The 21,895-nt window shown below is 40.1% G+C and overlaps 1 non-coding gene across 1 annotated transcript; it reads left to right on the top strand.

The window, feature by feature from the left end:
* Positions 1 to 10,680: 10,680 nt before the first annotated feature.
* On the top strand, positions 10,681 to 10,753 carry TRNAK-UUU (transfer RNA lysine (anticodon UUU)). Its single transcript has one exon. It is a non-coding gene; the product is annotated as a tRNA-Lys (tRNA).
* Positions 10,754 to 21,895: the final 11,142 nt, after the last annotated feature.

The following is a 21,895-nucleotide window of genomic DNA, read 5'->3' as shown; positions in this document are numbered from 1 at the left end:
AAAACAAACTTATGGTTACCAAGGGGGGAAGTGGGGGAGGGATAAATTGGGAGATTGTGATTGACATATACAAACTACTACATATAAAATATATAACTAATAAGAACGTACTGAATAACACAGGGAACTCTATTCAGTACTCTGTAATGACCTATATGGTAATAGAATCTAAAAAAGAGTGGGTATATGTATATGTATAACTGACTCACTTTGCTGTACAGCAGAAACTAACACAACATTGTAAATCAACTATACTCCAATAAAAAATTAACTATATAAAAGAAATAAAAATGGGAGCTTAACAGACCCTCATCAAAAAAGATGCAAGGGAAAGATGTTCAACATCATTACACATTAGGGAAATGCAAATTAAACCCACAATGAGATACTACTACACACCTTTTAGAATGACTAAAATTGAAAAGGTTGACCATACCAAGTGTTGGCAAGGATATGGGGGAAATGCCATCCCCATACATTGATGATGAAAATGTAAAATTATACAGCCACTTTGGAAAACATTTTGGCAGTGTCTTAAAAAGTTAAACAATCACCTACCATATGATCCAGTCATTTTATTCTTAGGTATTTTCCCAAGAGAAATGAAAGCATATGTCCACACAAAGACTTTTACAGGTGCTTTATTTGTAATAGCCCCAAACTGCAAACAACCCAAATGTCTGTCGATAGGTGAGTGGAAAAACAAACTGTGGTTTATCCTTAGTAGATAGAAATGAGAAGGCTGTGAGTCTCCTTAACTCTCCCATCACCACCATGGAGAATATCTCAGCTGGTCCTTTGACCCTTTACCACGGAGGTACCCCAAGAGGCAGGGGAGTGAGTCTTCCCCTGAGGCTGGGGGCTGGGTATAGGCTGAAGGGACCAGCCAGAACAGGCACAACATTTATTTGAAACATCATTCTAAATTGGCATTCTACTCCAGAAATATATATCTGCACTTGTTTCCCCCCCCCAACAAATCTCCCCAATGAATCCAATGTTTCAGGAAAATGGGAATTGTACCTACAGTGGCTTCAAGTATCCCCAGCACACACACCAACTGAGATTCAAGTTTGAAAACCTGGCCACAGTCCTCTCCCACCTTACCTTCAACTCAAATTTGATTATCAAAGTCTGGCAATTCCAGAATTCCAGGATCTGCAGGCTTCAGTCAACAACTCACACCATCTCCTAAACACATGGCTGGCCTCTTCTTTCTGCTCAGAAAGCATAGGGGGACCCTATTTCCTTCTGCATTTGATATTGGCTCCTTTGCCTTGCTTTCCAGAATCTCCACAGCTGGACTGCACCCTCCTGGTTACTGTAGTCTCCACACCTGCTGGTGGCTTCACCCTCAAAAATGGCCTCTCCATCCACAAACACTTCATGCTTGCTCCCACCTTTATGCCTGGAATTTCTTTCCCACTGGCCTCTATAAATATCCAAATCATGTTTTTCCAGCCCCAGCTTAAGTTTTCCTTTGCAAATATAATGATTCCCTGCTCTTTCAAAATGCAGGAACAGCTGCAGTCTGTGCCAGCCATTGGGCTCATCACATGATTTTTTTCTCACATTTTGGGTAATGTCTTCACTCTGGTCCTTAAGTGCCCTCCCTAAACCATCCCAGTAGCCCCTTTCCTCCCCCCACTCCCCTAAAATCAATACCAAGTCCTTGCCTTGCTCTTGCCTCTCCAGGCCTTCCAGAGGCAGTAATCCTGGTCCTGAACCCCACCCCCATCCTGCTGTCATTTCACTTCTCCCTGGTGCCCACCTGTTGCTACTGCCAGGTGTCAAGAGGTTCTGCCCCCTGGCTGGGCATCCTCATGTAGCCTCCTCACGGTGGGCTCTGGGTTCCAACCTTCCCAGGCAGATGGAACATTCGTTACCACATTTCTGAATCCCCTACAACTTAACCAAATAAATTAAACTTATGCTAAATCCAGATGTGTGAATGATGGTGACTCAAATATGGGCATGTGGGGCCTCCATTAAAAGAGTGCATGGTCAACTGGAGAATACAGTCTGGAAGAGGCAGTGCTTTTCCTGCCTGGGATGTGAGGCTGTCAGGAAGGCAGAAGAGGTGATATTCAACCTGGGTCTCGAAGTGTGTGTCTGATTCCCCAGTTAGTAATGGGGAGGAGGGTGACATGTGGAGACTTTCCAGACAGGAAACTGCCTGAGCCAAAGTCACTAAGGACATGAGAGGCTGCAGTCTCTTCAGAATACCAAGCACACCGATGCTGTTAAAGACTGACCTTTCACTAAATTTTTCCAATTATGAAATGTTTTCCCAATTTTAGATAAAAGAAGAAAACATTTTACAGGACAGAACTTGGGCGTGTTCTCATGCAGACCCTTACTGAGGGTAAACGCTTACCCTTTGAAAGTAAATCCTTTTTGTAAATAATCCGAGGTCAATTTCAATCAGAGGATAACCCAGTGACTCATGTGGATTATCAAACTAGTTCATGCTCTATGGAATAAGTAAAAAAAGATGACCAAATGAGTCATCTTTCATGCTGTGCGGAATGAGTAAAAAAGTAATGAAACTGGAAGATGGCAGTGTGGGAAGACACCAAGTTAGCGTCTCCCCACAACTAGGGCTCCTGCCGGCCACTGGTGGGGAACCCTGATGCCCAAGGAGAAGGGAGGAACCCCCAAGTGAACCGGTAGGATATGCGGGAACTGAGAGGGGAGGAGAAGTGGAGGCCAGAGAGGATCGGTGCCCCTGAAACCAGGGGAGATCAGGAAAGGCAGGTGGGAGGGGCCCTCCAGAGGAGCTGGAGAGGAGTCGTGGGGGGGGGGGGGGGAATTGCCCCACCCACTCAGGCCCAGTGAGCCTGCTAAGCTCCCAGGCCGGTCCCCTGCCCTCCAAAGCCCCCTCCAGGCCACGTGGGTCCTGAGGGCAAAGGAGGGAGGCCAGGCAGACAGCAGGGGCCCTCTGGGAGGAGGGGGGCATTTGCCCCACCCACTCAAGCCCAGGAAGCCTTCTGGGCTCCCAGCTGAGGTCTCCCCCCCTCTGAGACCAGGGATGGGGGGCATGCCTGGGCCCCTTGTGTTCCATTGAGCCTAAGCCCCACCCCACACACCCCCAGGACCTTTTCCAGCCCTGTGGGTCCTGAGCACAGGCCCTGCCCACCACCCAAACCTCGCCCTTGCTTAGACCCCACTCTCCACAGCCAAGGCCTTTCCCCCCCGTTTTTTTTTTTTCTTTTCACTCCTCCTCTTTTTTACTATTGTGGTACTGCTGTACCTTCCGGTTGTTGATTCATCTATATCTTTATTTTTATATTCTTTCTAACATATCTTTTAGTTCCCTAGTCTAATTTTATTTTTTACTTTGTTACTGTTCTCTCTCTCTCTCTCTCTTTTTTTTTTTTTTTTGCCACCCCACGCGACTTGTGGGACCTTGGTTCATGAACGGGGGTCAGGCTGAAGCTCCTGCGGTGGGAGCGCCAAGTCCGAACCACTGGACTAACAGAATCTCAGACCCCAAGGAACATTCGTCAGAGTGAGTTCTCACGGAGGTCCTCATCTCAGCACCCAGCTCTACCCAACAGCCTACAAACTCCAGTGTTGGAAGCCTCAGGCCAAACAACCAGTAAGACAGGAACACAATCCCACTCATTAAAAAAAAAAAAAATGAGACGGCAAAAAAATATGTCACAGATGAAGGAGCAAGGTAAAAACTTACAAGACCAAATAAATGAACAGGAAATAGGCAATATACCTGAAAAAGAATTCAGAGTAATGATAGTAAAGATGATCCAGAATCTCGGAAATAGAATGGAGGCACAGATTGAGACAATACAAGAAATGTTTAACAAAAATCTAGAAGAACTAAAGAACAAACAAACAGAGATGAATGACACAATAACTGAAATGAAAAATACACTAGAAGGAATCAATAACAGAATAACGGAGGCAGAAGAATGAATAAGTAAGCTGGAAGACAAAATGGTGGAAATAACTGTCAAGGAACAGAATAAAGAAAAAGAATGAAAAGAATTGAAGACAATCTCAGAGACCTCTGGGACAACACTAAACACACCAACATTCGAATTATAGGGGTCCCAGAAGAAAAAGAGAAAAAGAAAGGGTCTGAGAAAATATTTGAAGAGATTATAGTTGAAAACTTCCCTAATATGGGAAAAGAAATAATCAAGTCCAGGAAGCACCGAGAGTCCCATATAGGATAAATCCAAGGAGAAACACGCCAAGACACATATTAATCAAACTAACAAAAATTCAATTCAAAGAAAAATATTAAAAGCAGCAAGGGAAAAACAAAAGATAACATACAAAGGAATCCCCATAAGGTTATCAGCTGATTTTTCTGCAGAAACTCTGCAGGCCAGAAGGAAGTGGCAGCATATACTTAAAGTGATGAAAGAGAAAAACCTACAACCAACATTACTCTACCCAGCAAGAATCTCATTCAGATTTGATGGAGAAATCAAAAGCTTTTCAGACAAGCAAAAGCTAAGAGAATTCAGCACCACCAAACCAGCTTTACAACAAATGCTAAAGAAACTTTTCTAGGCGGGAAACACAAGAGAAGAAAAAGACCCACAAAAACAAACCCAAAACAATTAAGAAAATGGTAATAGGAACATACATATTGATAATAACCTTAATGTAAATGGATTAAATGCTCCAACCAAAAGACACAGACTGGCTGAATGGATACAAAAACCAGACCCATATATATGCTGTCCACAAGAGACCCACTTCAGACCTAGGGACACATACAGACTGAAAGTGAGGGGATGGAAAAAGATATTCCATGCAAATGGAAATCAAAAGAAAGCTGGGGTAGCAATACTCGTATCAGATAAAATAGACTTTAAAATAAAGACTGTTACAAGAGATAAGGAGGGACACTACATAATGATCAAGGGATCAATCCAAGAAGAAGATATAACAACTATAAATGTTTATGCACCCAACATAGGAGCACCTCAATACATAAGGCAAATACTAACAACCATGAAAGGAGAAATAGACAGTAATACAATAATAGTAGGGGACTTTAACACCCCACTTACACCAATGGACAGATCATCCAAACAGAAAATAAATAAGGAAACACAAGCTTTAAATGACACAATAGACCAGGTAGATCTAATTGATATTTATAGAACACTCCACCCAAAAGTGGCAGAGTACACTTTCTTCTTAAGTGCACATGGAACATTCTCCAGGATAGATCACATCTTGGGTCACAAATCAAGCCTTGGAAAATTTAAGAAAATTGAAATCGTATCAAGCATCTTTCTGACCACAACGCTATGAGACTGGAAAGCAATTACAGGAAAAATACTGTAAAAAACAAAAATACAGGGAGGCTAAACAGTGTGCTACTAAATAACCAAGAGATCACTGAAGAAATCAAAGAAGGAATTTTTAAAATACATATTAAAAAATGACAATGAAAACACTACGACCCAAAACCTATGGGATGCAGCAAAAGCAGTTCTAAGAGGGATGTTTATAGCCATTCAATCTCACCTCAAGAAACAAGAAAAATCTCAAATAAACAATCTAACCCTACACTTAAAACAACTAGAGAAAGAAGAACAAAGGAAACCCAAAGTCAGTAGAAGGAAAGAAATCATAAAGATCAGAGCTGAAATAAATGAAATAGAAACGAAGAAAACAATAGCAAAGATCAATAAAACTAAAAGCTGATTCTTTGAGAAGATAAACAAAACTGATAAACCCTTAGCAAGACTCATCATGAAAAAAAAGGGAGAGGACACAAATCAATAAAATTAGAAATGAAAAAGGAAAACTCACAACTGACAGTGCAGAAATACAAAGGATTATAAGAGAGTACTACAAACAACTATATGCCAATAAAATGGACAACCACGAAGAAATGGACAAAATCTTGGAAAGGTACAATTTTCCAAGACTGAACCAGGAAGAATTAGAAAGTATAAACAGACCTATCACAAGTAATGAAATTGAAACCATAATTAAAAATCTTCCAGCAAACAAAAGTCCAGGACCAGATGGCTTCACAGGCGAATTCTATCAAACATTTACAGAAGAGCTAACACCAATCCTTCTGAAACTCTTACAAAAAATTGCAGAGGGAGAAACACTCCCAAATTCATTCTACAAAGCCACCATCAACCTGATACCAAAACCAGAAAAAGATATCACAAAAAAAGAAAATTATACACCAATATCACTGATGAACATAGATGCAAAAATCCTCAACAAAATACTAGCAAACAGAATCCAACAACACATTAAAAGGATCATACATTTTGATCAAGTGGGATTTATCCCAGGGATGCAAGGATTCTTCAGTATACGCAAATCAATCAATGTGATACACCACATTGACAAATTAAGGAATAAAAAGTATATGATCATCTCAATAGATGCAGAAAAAGCTTATGACAAAATTCAACACCCATTTATGATAAAAACTCTCCAGAGAATGGGCATAGAGGGAACCTACCTCAACATAATAAAGGCCATATATGACAAACCCACAGCAAGCATCATACTCAATGGTGAAAAACTGAAAGCGTTTCCACTAAGATCAGGACCAAGACAAGGATGTCCATTCTTGCCACTCTTATTCAACATAGCTTTGGAAGTCCTAGCCACAGCAATCAAAGAAGAAAAAGGAATACAAATTGGAAAAGAGAAGTAAAACTGTCACTGTTTGCTGATGACATGATACTATACATAGAAAATCCTAAAGATGCCACGAGAAAACTGCTAGAACTAAGCAATGAATTTGGTAAGGTTGCAGGATACAAAATTAATGCACAGAAATCTCTGAAATTCCTATACACCAACCACAAAAAATCAGAAAGAGAAATTAAGGAAACACTCCCATTTACCATTGCAACAAAAAGAATAAAATACCTAGGAATGAACCTGCCTAAGGAGGCGAAAGACCTGTACTCAGAAAACTATAAAACACTGATGAAAGAAATCAAAGATGACATAAACAGATGGAGACGTATACCATGTTCCTGGATTGGAAGAATCAATATTGTGAAAATGACTATACTACACAAAGCAATCTACAGATTCAATGCAATCCCTCTCAAACTACCAATGGAATTCTTCACAGAATTAGAACAAAAAGTTTTACAATTCGTATGGAAACACAAAAGACCCTGAATAGCCAAAGCAATCTTAAGAAAGCAAAACGGAGTTGGAGGAATCAGGCTTCCCGACTTCAAACTATACCACAAAGCTACAGTAACCAAGACAGTATGGTACTGGCACAAAAACAGAAATATAGATCAATGGTACAGGATAGAATGTCCAGAGATAAACCCATGAACATATGGTCACCTAATTTATGACAAAGGAGGCAAGAACATACATTGGAGAAAATACAGTCTCTTCAGTAAGTGGTGCTGGGAAAACTGGACAGCTACATGTAAAAGAATGAAATTAGAACACTACCTAATACCATACACAAAAATAAACTCAAAATGGATTAAAGACCTAAATGTAAGACAAGATACTATAACTCTTAGAGAAAAACATAGGCAAAACACTCTTTGACATAAACCATGGCAAGATCTTTTTTGACCCACCTCCTAGAGAAATGGAAATAAAAACAAAAATAAACAAATGGGACTTAATTAAACTTAAAAGCTTTTGCACAGCAAAGGAAACCATAAACAAGACAAAAAGACAACCCTCAGAATGGGAGAAAATATTTGCAAATGAAACAACAGATAAAGGCTCAATCTCCAAAATATACAAACAGCTCATGGAGCTCCATATCAAAATAACAAACAATCCAGTTAAAAAATGGGCAGAAGACCTAAATAGACATTTCACCAAGGAGGACATACAGATGGCCAAGAGGCACATGAAGAGATGCTCAACATCACTAATTATTAGAGAAATGCAAATCAAAACTACAATGAGGTATCACCTCATGCCGGTCAGAATGACCATTATCAAAAAATCTAGAAACAATAAATGCTGGAAAGGGTGTGGTGAAAAGGGAACCCTCCTGCACTGTTGGTGGGAATGCAAATTGATACAACCACTATGGAGAACAGTATGGAGGTTCCTTGAAAAACTAAAAATAGAACTACCATATGACCCAGCAATCCCACTCCTGGGCATATACCCTGAGAAAACCATAATTCAAAAAGAGTCATGTACCACAGTGTTCATTGAAGCACTATTTACAATAGCCAGGACATGGAATCAACCTAAATGTCCATCGACAGATGAATGGATAAAGAAGATGTGGTACATATATACAATGGACTATTACTCAGCCATAAAAAGAAATGAAATTGAGTTATTTGTAGTGAGGTGGATGGACCTAGAGTCTGTCATACAGAGTGAAGCGTGTCAGAAAGAGAAAAACAAATGCCGTATGCTCACGCATATATATGGAATCTAAAAAAAAAAAAAAAAGGAACTGATGAACCTAGTTGCAGGGCAGGAATAAAGATGTAGACCTAGGGAATGGACTTGAGGGCATGGGGTGGGAGGGGGAAGCTGGGGCGAAGTGTGAGTAGCATCGACATATATACACTAATGAACGTATAATAGTTAGCTAGTGGGAAGCAGCTGCATAGCACAGGGAAATCAGCTCAGTGCTTTGTGATGACCTAGAGGGGTGGGATAGGGAGGATGGGAGGGAGGCTCAACAGGGAGGGGATATGGGGACATATGTATGCATATGGCTGAGTCACTTTGGTGTACAACAGAAACTAACACACTATTGTGAAGCAATTATACTCCAGTAAAGATCTATTTAAAAAAAGATTAAATGGCAGGTATTCCTAGGGCAACTGCCAGCAGAAGGACAGAAGAAAAATCATGAGTCAAATTCTAAGAAAGGTCCTAAGAACCCAGATCCGTATAACTACGTGCACATATCCCATACTAGCATTCCAATATGGGGATTCTGAACCAGAAAACAAAATGAATGAGAAATGGTCAGGGTCCAAAACCTTCCTTATCTTCATAGTTGGTTGATTGTAACTGTTTTTAACCCTTAAACTAGTGCTTGGTTTTATAGTTAATTGTTGGACATATCTGTCTCCCCAACTCAGTTTTAAATTCCTTGAAAACAAATGGTTTCTTTTTCATCTTTGTACATCTCAAATTGCTCTGATTATAAAAGGTTCCCCAATAAATAATTATTCAGTAAAAAATTTTTAAAAAGTAATGAAACTGATCTTCTTGGTCCATAAAGGGACTCAGAAGGCAATTTTAAAAGCTAGTGACCAAGCTGGAAATATAGGAATTATCCTAGACTACTCCTTTAGCCCCTACCTTCACCTTAAATTACTGGCCAAGATCTGTAATCATTTGCCTAACCACTGAATGACTCCATTGTCCTGGCCATCTCCTTCCTTTCCTTCCCAGTCCCTACCTTAGGTTAACCATTGATTCTGACCTGGATGGACCAAACGTGCAGCATGACTGACAGGTTTTTTGATTGGGTGGAGGATGGGGGAAACCAAGCTCTCATTTTCTATCTTGATGAAAAATGTTCAATTGTTATGTTCCTGTAGGACACATGGAACTGTGGGATACATTTCACCATGTACATGTACGGTTCACCTATTGGATAGTTATCACGTTTCTGAGAGTTATAAAAGTGTATAAGATACACACTACTATATATAAAACAGATCACCAAGCTCCTATTGTATAGCACAGTTCAATATATATGTTGAATTATATATAGTTCAATATATTGAACTATATTCAATACCTTCTAATAGCTTATAATGGAAAAGAATCTGAAAAAGAATTTCACATATATATATATATATATATATATATATATATATATATATATATGAACTGAATCACTGTGCTGTACACCTGAAACTAACACAACATTGTAAATCAACTATACTTCAATTAAAAAAAAAAAAAGAAGTACTTCAAGTGCCTCTAGGAATTCAGGGAGGAGGGTGCATATTCCCTCAGTTACCTCCCCCCCTCCCATTTGTGCAGATAAGTAGTATTAGCCTCATACCCCATCTTCCTGTCTTGCCCCCAAAGCCAGTCCTTCCTCACTACTGCCAGAGTCAACTTTCCAAGAATCTTTCCACAACTTTTCATCACCTCGGCGTGGTGGGCAAAGTTCTGCACGCTTCTGCTCTGCCCTCTCTCCCCCAAGCATGCTGAACTATTCCCTCTGTCTGTGGCACACTCTTTCTCACTCCCATGCCTACATAGAGAACTTTTATTCCCTCTGCCAGGAAGCACCTGAGTCCCCACTCCTGCTCCTCCTGGCGAACTCCAGCTCACCGTTCAAGGACCAGCTCCATGGCTTCCTCCTGCAGGTGCCCTCTCTGTCTCCTTTAGACCCCCAGCAGCCCGCCCTCCCTCCCCCCATAAGGACCCAGCACCTCACACCCCCTCCCCTAGAGCACCTGCTACCTGCATTGTCACTGTCACTGCACTGTAACTGTCGCCCCACCATTCAGTGAGCTCCCGGAGGACCAGCCCTAGGCCTCCTCATCTTTATGTCCCCAGCAGTGCTTGGGACAAAATAGATTCTCAACAAATGTTTGTCAAAAGAATAAATAAAAGAATGAAGAGCTCCGAGAATATTTTAGCAACAAAAGCATCAGAAAAATAAGCACACAGTTTCGCAAAGTCACTGCTATTAAGAATAAAATTAATTTTTAAAAGTTATTTTTAGGGAATTCCCTGGTGGTCCAGTGGTTAGGACTCTGCACTTTTGCTGCCGAGGGCCCGGGTTCAATCCCTGGTCGGGGAACTAAGGTCCTGCAAGCCGCATGGTGTGGCATGGCCAAAAAAAAAAGTTAAAAAAAATTATTTTTAAAAATAGTGGTTGGGGGCTTCCCTGGTGGCGCAGTGGTTGAGAATCTGCCTGCCAATGCAGGGGACACGGGTTCGAGCCCTGGTCTGGGAAGATCCCACATGCCGCGGAGCAACTAGTCCCGTGAGCCACAGTTACTGAGCCTGCGCATCTGGAGCCTGAGCTCCGCAACAAGAGAGGCCGCGATAATGAGAGGCCCGTGCACCACGATGAAGAGTGGCCCCCACTTGCCACAACTAGAGAAAGCCCTCGCACAGAAACGAAGACCCAACACAGCCATAAAAAAATAAACAAATAAATAAAATAAATAAACCCAAAAGTTTAAAAAAAAAAAAAAATAGTGGTGGGGCTTCCCTGGTGGCGCAGTGGTTGAGAATCTGCCTGCCAGTGCAGGGGACATGGGTTCGATCTCTGGTCCGGGAAGATCCCACATGCCGCGGAGCAAATAATAAGCCCGTGTGCCACAACTACTGAGCCTGTGCTCTAAAGCCCGTGAGCCACAGCTACTGAGCCCATGTGCCGCAACTACTGAAGCCCGTGTGCCTAGAGCCCGTGCTCCACAGCAAGGGAAGTCACCGCAATGAGAAGCCCATGCACCGTAACGAAGAGTAGCCCCCGCTCACCGCAACTAGAGAAAGCCCATGCACAGCAACAAAGACCCAACACAGCCAAAAATAAGTAAATAAAATAAATAAATTTATTTAAAAAAAAATAGTGGCATGTTATAATTACATTGGATGTTGCAGGAGGAAAGTCATGTTTTGATTTTATTTTTAATACAAAGGTTTCAGTGATATCATCTCCTGATTTTGAAAGATATTTAAAATGTGTCATACTTAAACACCTAATAGTCGTGCCTAATTAAGCCAGAAATGATCACCTTCCTCTTCTTGTTCCAGCCTGAAGTAAAGATAGAAATCAGAAGGTATAAAAATTCGATGACTAGCAAAAAAAAGCAAATGTCTGATGTACTGATATCATTCTAAGTACTTAATAAGAGATACATCAAACCAACAAACTAGAAGACTTTTGCCTTCTCTGTCGGCTTTTTCCTTCCTCCTTCTCAGGTCAGCCCAGCTAAGAGCTCATTCGATGAACATCGTCAAAGTGCTGCACAGGCCCTGTGAGTGCTCCCCCCACCCCATGCCCTGACCCTGAGGAGTACTCACTCTCTAGTCTGAGAGGCGTCCCCTGGATGTAACTGTAACTGCTCTGGTGAAGGGCCCAGGCGGGAGGCACCCAGCCCAGTGAGGAACACCACCCATTCCCCAAGGAGCTCAGGTTGCCCTTGACTTTCATTACTTATTACTTCCACAGAACTTGCATTTTTCAAACTTACATCGATGCCCCCAAACAACCCTTCATGAACAGAATTCAGCTCTCTTCCTCAACTTGACCCAATTTCTATCCTGGTACTTCCCATTCCAACCAAGAGAATCTTGCCATTTTCCTAGGCATGATTTGTTCATTCCCAACTTAGAGCCTCCATGAATGCCATCCTCTAGAAATCTTCTCCCTCAGGCAATCCAATGTATTCTCTTCCTATCAGTCAGTGGTTCTCATCCAGGGGTGATTTTGCCACCCAGGGAATATTTGGCAATATCTGGAGACATTTTCGTTGTCAGAACCAAGGGTTGCTATATATGGAATCTAGAAAAATGGTACAGATGAACCGGTTTGCAAGGCAGAAATAGAGACACAGATGTAGAGAACAAACATATGAACACCAAGCGGGGAAAACGGGGTGTGGGGAGGGATGAACTGGGAGATTGGGATTGACATATATACACTAATATGTATAAAATAGATAACTAATAAGAACCTGCTGTATAAAAAAATAAATTAATTAAAATACAAAAGAACAAACAAAAAAACCCTAAGAGTTGCTACCAGCATCTAATGGGTAGAGGCAAGGGACGCTGCTAAATATCCTATAATGCATAGGACAGCCCCCAACACAAAGAATTACCTGGCCCCAAAAAGTCAACAGTATACCCAGACTGAGAAACTCTGCTTTAAGTTGAGCTTTAAATTCATCTATTGGGATTAGGGAAATGTTCGGCAGCACATATACTAAATTTGGATTAGGAAATATTCCTGGACACAGTTACAGAAAGATAGAGAAGATGAAAAGGCAGAGGGCTATGTACCAGATGAAGGAACAAGAAAAAACCCCAGAAAAACAACTAAATGAAGTGGAGATAGGCAACCTTCCAGAAAAAGAATTCAGAATAATGATAGTGAAGATGATCCAGGACCTCGGAATAAGAATGGAGGCAAAGATTGAGAAGATGCAAGAAATGATTAACAAAGACCTAGAAGAATTAAAGAACAAACAAACAGAGATGGCCAATACAATAACTGAAATGAAAACTACACTAGAAGGAATCAATAGCAGAATAACTGAGGCAGAAGAACGGATAAGTGACCTGGAAGACAGAATGGTGGAATTCACTGCTGCGGAACAGACTAAAGAAAAAAGAATGAAAAGAAATGAAGACAGCCTAAGAGACATCTGGGACAACATTAAACGCAACAACATTCGCATTATAGGGGTCCCAGAAGGAGAAGAGAGAGAGAAAGGACCAGAGAAAATATTTGAAGAGATTATAGTCGAAAACTTCCCTAACATGGGAAAGGAAATAGCCACCCAAGTCCAGGAAGCGCAGAGAGTCCCATACAGAATAAACCCAAGGAGAAACACGCCGAGACACATAGTAATCAAAGTGGCAAAAATTAAAGACAAAGAAAAATTATTGAAAGCAGCAAGGGAAAAACGACAAATAACATACAAGGGAACTCCCATAAGGTTAACAGCTGATTTCTCAGCAGAAACTCTGCAAGCCAGAAGGGAGTGGCATGATATACTTAAAGTGATGAAAGGGAAGAACCTACAACCAAGATTACTCTACCCGGCAAGGATCTCATTTAGATTTGATGGAGAAATCAAAAGCTTTACAGACAAGCAAAAGCTACGAGAATTCAGCACCACCAAACCAGCTCTACAACAAATGCTAAAGGAACTTCTCTAAGTGGGAAACACAAGAGAAGAAAAGGACCTACAAAAACAAACCCAAAACAACTAAGAAAATGGTCATAGGAACATACATATCGATAATTACCTTAAACGTGAATGGATTAAATGCCCCAACCAAAAGACATAGACTGGCTGAATGGATACAAAAACAAGACCCATATATATGCTGTCTACAAGAGACCCACTTTAGACCTAGGGACACATACAGACTGAAAGTGAGGGGATGGAAAAAGATATTCCATGCAAATGGAAATCAAAAGAAAGCTGGAGTAGCTATACTCATATCCGATAAAATAGACTTTAAAATAAAGAATGTTACAAGAGACAAGGAAGGACACTACATAATGATCCAGGGATCAATCCAAGAAGAAGATATAACAATTATAAATATATATGCACCCAACATAGGAGCACCTCAATACATAAGGCAACTGCTAACAGCTATAAAAGAGGAAATCGACAGTAACACAATAATAGTGGGGGACTTTAACACTTCACTTACACCAATGGACAGATCATCCAAAATGAAAATAAATAAGGAAACAGAAGCTTTAAATGACACAATAGACCAGATAGATTTAATTGATATATATAGGACATTCCATCCAAAAACAGCAGATTACACGTTCTTCTCAAGTGCGCACGGAACATTCTCCAGGATAGATCACATCTTGGGTCACAAATCAAACCTCAGTAAATTTAAGAAAATTGAAATCATATCAAGCATCTTTTCTGACCACAACGCTATGAGATTAGAAATGAATTACAGGGAAAAAAACGTAAAAAAGACAAACACATGGAGGCTAAACAATACGTTACTAAATAACCAAGAGATCACTGAAGAAATCAAAGAGGAAATCAAAAAATACCTAGAGACAAATGACAATGAAAACACGACGACCCAAAACCTATGGGATGCAGCAAAAGCGGTTCTAAGAGGGAAGTTTATAGCTATACAAGCCTACCTAAAGAAACAAGAAATATCTCAAGTAAACAATCTAACCTTACACCTAAAGAAACTAGAGAAAGAAGAACAAACAAAACCCAAAGTTAGCAGAAGGAAAGAAATCATAAAGATCAGAGCAGAAATAAATGAAATAGAAACAAAGAAAACAATAGCAAAGATCAATAAAACTAAAAGTTGGTTCTTTGAGAAGATAAACAAAATTGATAAGCCATTAGCCAGACTCATCAAGAAAAAGAGGGAGAGGACTCAAATCAATAAAATCAGAAATGAAAAAGGAGAAGTTACAACAGACACCGCAGAAATACAAAGCATCCTAAGAGACTACTACAAGCAACTTTATGCCAATAAAATGGACAACCTGGAAGAAATGGACAAATTCTTAGAAAGGTATAACCTTCCAAGACTGAATCAGGAAGAAATAGAAAATATGAACAGACCAATCACAAGTAATGAAATTGAAACTGTGATTAAAAATCTTCCAACAAACAAAAGTCCAGGACCAGATGGCTTCACAGGTGAATTCTATCAAACATTTAGAGAAGAGCTAACACCCATCCTTCTCAAACTCTTCCAAAAAATTGCAGAGGAAGGAACACTCCCAAACTCATTCTATGAGGCCACCATCACCCTGATACCAAAACCAGACAAAGACACTACAAAAAAAGAAAATTACAGACCAATATCACTGATGAATATAGATGCAAAAATCCTCAACAAAATACTAGCAAACAGAATCCAACAACACATTAAAAGGATCATACACCACGATCAAGTGGGATTTATCCCAGGGATGCAAGGATTCTTCAATATACGCAAATCAATCAATGTGATACACCATATTAACAAATTGAAGAATAAAAACCATATGATCATCTCAATAGATGCAGAAAAAGCTTTTGACAAAATTCAACACCCATTTATGATAAAAACTCTCCAGAAAGTGGGCATAGAGGGAACCTACCTCAACATAATAAAGGCCATATATGACAAACCCACAGCAAACATCATTCTCAATGGTGAAAAACTGAAAGCATTTCCTCTAAGATCAGGAACGAGACAAGGATGTCCACTCTCACCACTATTATTCAACATAGTTCTGGAAGTCCTAGCCACGGCAATCAGAGAAGAAAAAGAAATAAAAGGAATACAAATTGGAAAAGAAGAAGTAAAACTGTCACTGTTTGCGGATGACATGATACTATACATAGAGAATCCTAAAACTGCCACCAGAAAACTGCTAGAGCTAATTAATGAATATGGTAAAGTTGCAGGATACAAAATTAATGCACAGAAATCTCTTGCATTCCTATACACTAATGATGAAAAATCTGAAAGAGAAATTATGGAAACACTCCCATTTACCATTGCAACAAAAAGAATAAAATACTTAGGAATAAACCTACCTAGGGGGACAAAAGACCTGTATGCAGAAAACTATAAGACACTGATGAAAGAAATTAAAGATGATACCAACAGATGGAGAGATATACCATGTTCTTGGATTGGAAGAATCAACATTGTGAAAATGAGTATACTACCCAAAGCAATCTACAGATTCAATGCAATCCCTATCAAATTACCAATGGCATTTTTTACGGAGCTAGAACAAATCATCTTAAAATTTGTATGGAGACACAAAAGACCCCGAATAGCCAAAGCAGTCTTGAGGCAAAAAAATGGAGCTGGAGGAATCAGACTCCCTGACTTCAGACTCTACTACAAAGCTACAGTAATCAAGACAATATGGTACTGGCACAAAAACAGAAACATAGATCAATGGAACAAGATAGAAAGCCCAGAGATTAACCCACGCACCTATGGTCAACTAATCTATGACAAAGGAGGCAAAGATATACAATGGAGAAAAGACAGTCTCTTCAATAAGTGGTGCTGGGAAAACTGGACAGCTACATGTAAAAGAATGAAATTAGAATACTCCCTAACACCATACACAAAAATAAACTCAAAATGGATTAGAGACCTAAATATAAGACTGGACACTATAAAACTCTTAGAGGAAAACATAGGAAGAACACTCTTTGACATAAATCACAGCAAGATCTTTTTTGATCCACCTCCTAGAGTAATGGAAATAAAAACAAAAATAAACAAGTGGGACCTAATGAAACTTCAAAGCTTTTGCACAGCAAAGGAAACCATAAACAAGACAAAAAGACAACCCTCAGAATGGGAGAAAATATTTGCAAATGAATCAACGGACAAAGGATTAATCTCCAAAATATATAAACAGCTCATTCAGCTCAATATCAAAGAAACAAACACCCCAATCCAAAAATGGGCAGAAGACCTAAATAGACATTTCTCCAAAGAAGACATACAGACGGCCACGAAGCACATGAAAAGATGCTCAACATCACTAATTATTAGAGAAATGCAAATCAAAACTACAATGAGGTATCACCTCACTCCTGTTAGAATGGGCATCATCAGAAAATCTACAAACAACAAATGCTGGAGAGGGTGTGGAGAAAAGGGAACCCTCCTGCACTGTTGGTGGGAATGTAAATTGATACAGCCACTATGGAGAACAATATGGAGGTTCCTTAAAAAACTAAAAATAGAATTACCATATGACCCAGCAATCCCACTACTGGGCATATACCCAGAGAAAACCATAATTCAAAAAGACACATGCACCCGAATGTTCATTGCAGCACTATTTACAATAGCCAGGTCATGGAAGCAACCTAAATGCCCATCAGCAGACGAATGGATAAAGAAGTTGTGGTACATATATACAATGGAATATTACTCAGCCATAAAAAGGAACGAAATTGAGTCATTTGTTGAGACGTGGATGGATTTAGAGACTGTCATACAGAGTGAAGTAAGTCAGAAAGAGAAAAACAAATATCGTATATTAATGCATGTATGTGGAACCTAGAAAAATGGTACAGATGAGCCAGTTTGCAGGGCAGAAGTTGAGACACAGATGTAGAGAATGGACATATGGACACCAAGGGGGAAAACTGCGGTGAGGTGGGGATGGTGGTGTGCTGAATTGGGCGATTGGGATTGACATGTATACACTGATGTGTATAAAATTGATGCCTAATAAGAACCTGCAGTATAAAAAAACAAACAAACAAAACAACTAATACTAAACTTTCATTGGGTTATTTGTATGGAAATATGTTAATATAAATGTTTCAGACATTACATGAAATTTCTAAAAATCTTGTATTTGTATTTGTATGGAAATATGTATGGAAATATGTTAATATAAATGTTTCAGACATTACATGAAATAAAAAAAAAAAAAAAAAAAAAAGGAAATATTCCTGAATTAACCATACCCATCTCTGAACATGCCCTTGCTTTGCATTACCCCAAAATGTACAGAGTGCTCTACAGTAACTTGAATGTGAGGTTAAGAATCATAGAGTATCCAGATAGAACAGGACTTCAAAACTCATATATTCTAACCACTTTCTTGTTAACATTGCTTTGTAAACATCTGTTGCATGTGAAAATGTTGTCTTTCTTCAACTAGATTATAAGCAATTCCATTAAATCCTTTTATGTCTGTGCACTCTGCAAACATTTATTGAGCACCTACTATGTACCAAGCACTATTCTAGGCACTGGGGACACAGTGATAATTAGACATTATCTCTGCTCTTGTGGATATTAATTTTAGTGGGATAGACATATTTTTTAATTATGTAACTTCCATGGTGATAAGTGCTCTAATGGGAAGAACATGGTTTACCTGATAACAGGAGCTCCTTAACCTGATCTGTGACATCAGACAAGGCTTCCCTGAGGATGGGACATTTAAGCACCTATCAGACATTCAGTCAGTATTTGTTGAATAAATAGAGGTGAAGCATGAAAGATAAATAGAAGTTATCCAGGGACTTCCCGGCAGTCCAGTGGTTAAGACTCCATGCTTCCACTGCAGGGGGCACAGTTTCGACCCCTGGTCAGGGAACTAAAATCCCGCGTGCTGCACAGTGCAGCCAGAAAAAAATAATAGGAGTTATCCAGGTAAAGTATGCAGAGGTGAGAGGGGGACAGCAGGGGAGCTGAGTGGCCATGGTAGGTTTGAGGTGCCAATGAGACATCAAGTTAGAGAAACCAGGTGGTCCATTGAATGTATATGTCTGGAGCCCAGAAAGAAAGGCTGGGACCACAGCCAGGGGACCTCCAACTCCAACATGTAAGTCAGGAAGAGGAGGAAAAACCATTGAAAGACTAATAAGGGGAGGCCAGAGACACAGGCAGAAAACCAGGAAAGGATATGTCATAGAAGAAAGCTTTTCAAGAAGAAGCCAGCCAGCTTCCAAGACTGACCAGGAGGCCCATCCTCTTGCCGCCCACATCTCCTCAGTGCTGGGAAGTGAGCAGCCTGGACTGACTATACAAGCTTCCTATAGGACAAACAAACTACTGTTTTTTTCATTTTGAATTAGTATAAAACCTTTCTTCCTAATGAATTTTCTACTTCAAAGTTAACCATGTTGATCTGAGTAGCAATTAGTGTTTGATTTTGTGGGTGTTTTCATTTATGACACTCAGATTTTAAAAGATAAACTCTACCTAATCTCAGTTTCATTTTAGGCCTCAGTGTCACAATGCTCTCCCAGTTTAGAGTATCAAAGGGAAAGAGTCTCGAGCTAGGATTTCAGTGGCTTAATAAACAAAAGATCTAGTAACATGAAATTAGATCTTGATTACTTTTGCCAGTGAGGGGTAGGAATACATGAATAAAATTAATGGAACCTAAAACCCCAAGTTCAACCTTTTTTCCAATTAAATATTTATTTTTTAAATTACTAAATAAATACAGAAAATCTTACAGTAATCTCACTGTCAGTTTCCTTTTACCCTGATCTGAAAGAGATGAAGCTGCTGAAAAGATGGGGGGAAATTGATAACGTGCCAGATAACCTAGAAATTGAGAAATCAACTCCTCAATAATATTAATATAGCTATCTCTTACTGTTTCAGGTTAGATCTCCAAAGAGTGCTTCTGTTTCTAATTTTTTTTAACAAGCTTTCATTGAATATTTACCCAATACAAGACACATGCTAGAATTATGAAATGAAAAAGACATTGTCTTGTCCTGAGGGGGTCTTAGATTCCACCAGTGAGACAACAAGCTACAAGGCTGAATGCACTAAGTCTAACAGAATCACAGACAAAACGGTGGAGCACAGGGGAGGGAATGACTTACATTCCAATGTGTGTGGCGCCCAGGGAAGGAAGTGGATCAGGGAGGCCTTCGTGGAGGATGATGAGAAGTAACGACAGAACATTCTGGGTGAAGGAAGAGCAGGAACAGGACTTTGCAGTTACTCTGTTGGCCTGAGGTAAAACTCTTGATTGATTTGGCTGAAACGCGCAGGTGCGTGAGGAAAGGTTGGAAGAGTGGGTAGGAAAGTCTGTTGGGGCTGAAACATGAAGGATCTTGAGGATCTTGAGGGTGGACTGTATTTTTCATGAAAATGGGGAAGCTTTCTGAGAACTGAAGTGCCAAGATTGGCTTTGTGGGTTAGAAAGAAAAGTGTGGCAACAATATAAGTCACGGGTTTAGGATAAAAGAGACTGGAGACAGGGAAAACCCCCTTAGGCGGTTATTGAAATGACCAAGTTCCGGGTTGCCCAACATGTTCCAAGGAACACTGGTATTCTCAAAAGAAAGGTGGGGGAGGACAGTCTTCCTGGGGAGTCATAATGCATATTAGCGTATTAGGTGCTCTTAGATGTCCTGCAGTAAAAACCTAACTTTGCACGACCCAGTGTATCCCAAACTCATCTGACCAAAGCATCTTTGTTGTGATGGTGGTTGTAGAACATCTATTAACACTCAGTACGACCCTAGGGTTAAACAGGGTATAACTCGCGAAATGTAGTTCAGGTAGTAGATGATGCGGTTCTGAACTAGGATATAGCAATATAAGATAGAGCAATCAGTCCTGTATTCAGTTTTTAAAATCTTGAAATATTTCCAATACAATGATTTCCTCAGTTCAGTCATTTCTCTTTGTATCCTGTACACAGGAAAAGCCAAAGATGAGAATTTGGGGCCACGTCAGGAACTGGGGATCCTGGGTTCTGCTGGAGGGCTGAGGGAGTGACAGGAGAGGCTGGGGACAAGAGAATTGGTTAAAAGGCTGGTTAAGAAGCTGTTTTGGGGGGCTTCCTTGGTGGCGCAGTGGAAGAATCCGCCTGCCAGTGCAGGCGACACGGGTTCTATCCCTAGTCCAGGAAGATCCCACATGCTGCGGAGCAACTAAGCCCGTGTGCCACAAATACTGAGCCTGACCTCTAGAGCCTGCGAGCCACAACTACTGAAGCCCGTGTGCCGCAACCAGAGAAGCCACCGCAGTGAGAAGCCCGCGGACCACCACGAAGAGTAGCCCCCGCTCGCCGCAACTAGAGAAAGCCCACGCGCAGCAATAAAGACCCCGCACAGCCAAAAATAAATAAATAAATTTATAAAAATTAAAAAAAAAGAAGCTGTTTGGCACCAGGTGTCATCACCACCCCAGAAAGCCAAGCAACTTTCCCTTTCTCCCAACCCTGCAGGAAACAGGAAGTAAAGGCAAATTTTACCTCCAGGAAAAATACAATGTAGAAGAAAGGAACTGTAACCATCCTACACTGCTTAGTTTAGGCATAATGATGTAATCATTTAATATTGACTTTAAAAAGAAAGGCTGTGCTACATTCATATTGAGAGGTGGCAGGATATGAGAGAGCTCTAGGTCCTTGCTGACCAGAGAGAAAGTAAATACCGTGATCTAAGGTTGATGAGTCAAGAATCCATGGTATAAGCATGTTATTTAGATAGAGGTGAACACCAGAAAAAACATTTACATTAGAAGGAGATGCCTCTGCATAGTAGCAACATGGCTAGGGGAGGGAAACACTGATTTTGTTGCATTTTACTACTATTTTATTCTTAAAACAGTTATATATTAGCTTGATAAAAATTAAAATTAAAAAATTCCAAGATTTGCAGTGATAAAGAGCAAAGCTTTATGCATTACCTAAAGATGAAGACCATTCTTTTATTCAAGATACATTGGCAAAAGGTACCTTCTG

The sequence above is a fragment of the Eschrichtius robustus genome, chromosome 1 (assembly GCF_028021215.1).
Source record: "Eschrichtius robustus isolate mEscRob2 chromosome 1, mEscRob2.pri, whole genome shotgun sequence".
Lineage (NCBI taxonomy): Eukaryota > Metazoa > Chordata > Mammalia > Artiodactyla > Eschrichtiidae > Eschrichtius > Eschrichtius robustus.
Note: the sequence above shows the minus strand (reverse complement) of the source record. Positions and strands in the feature narration are given on the sequence as shown.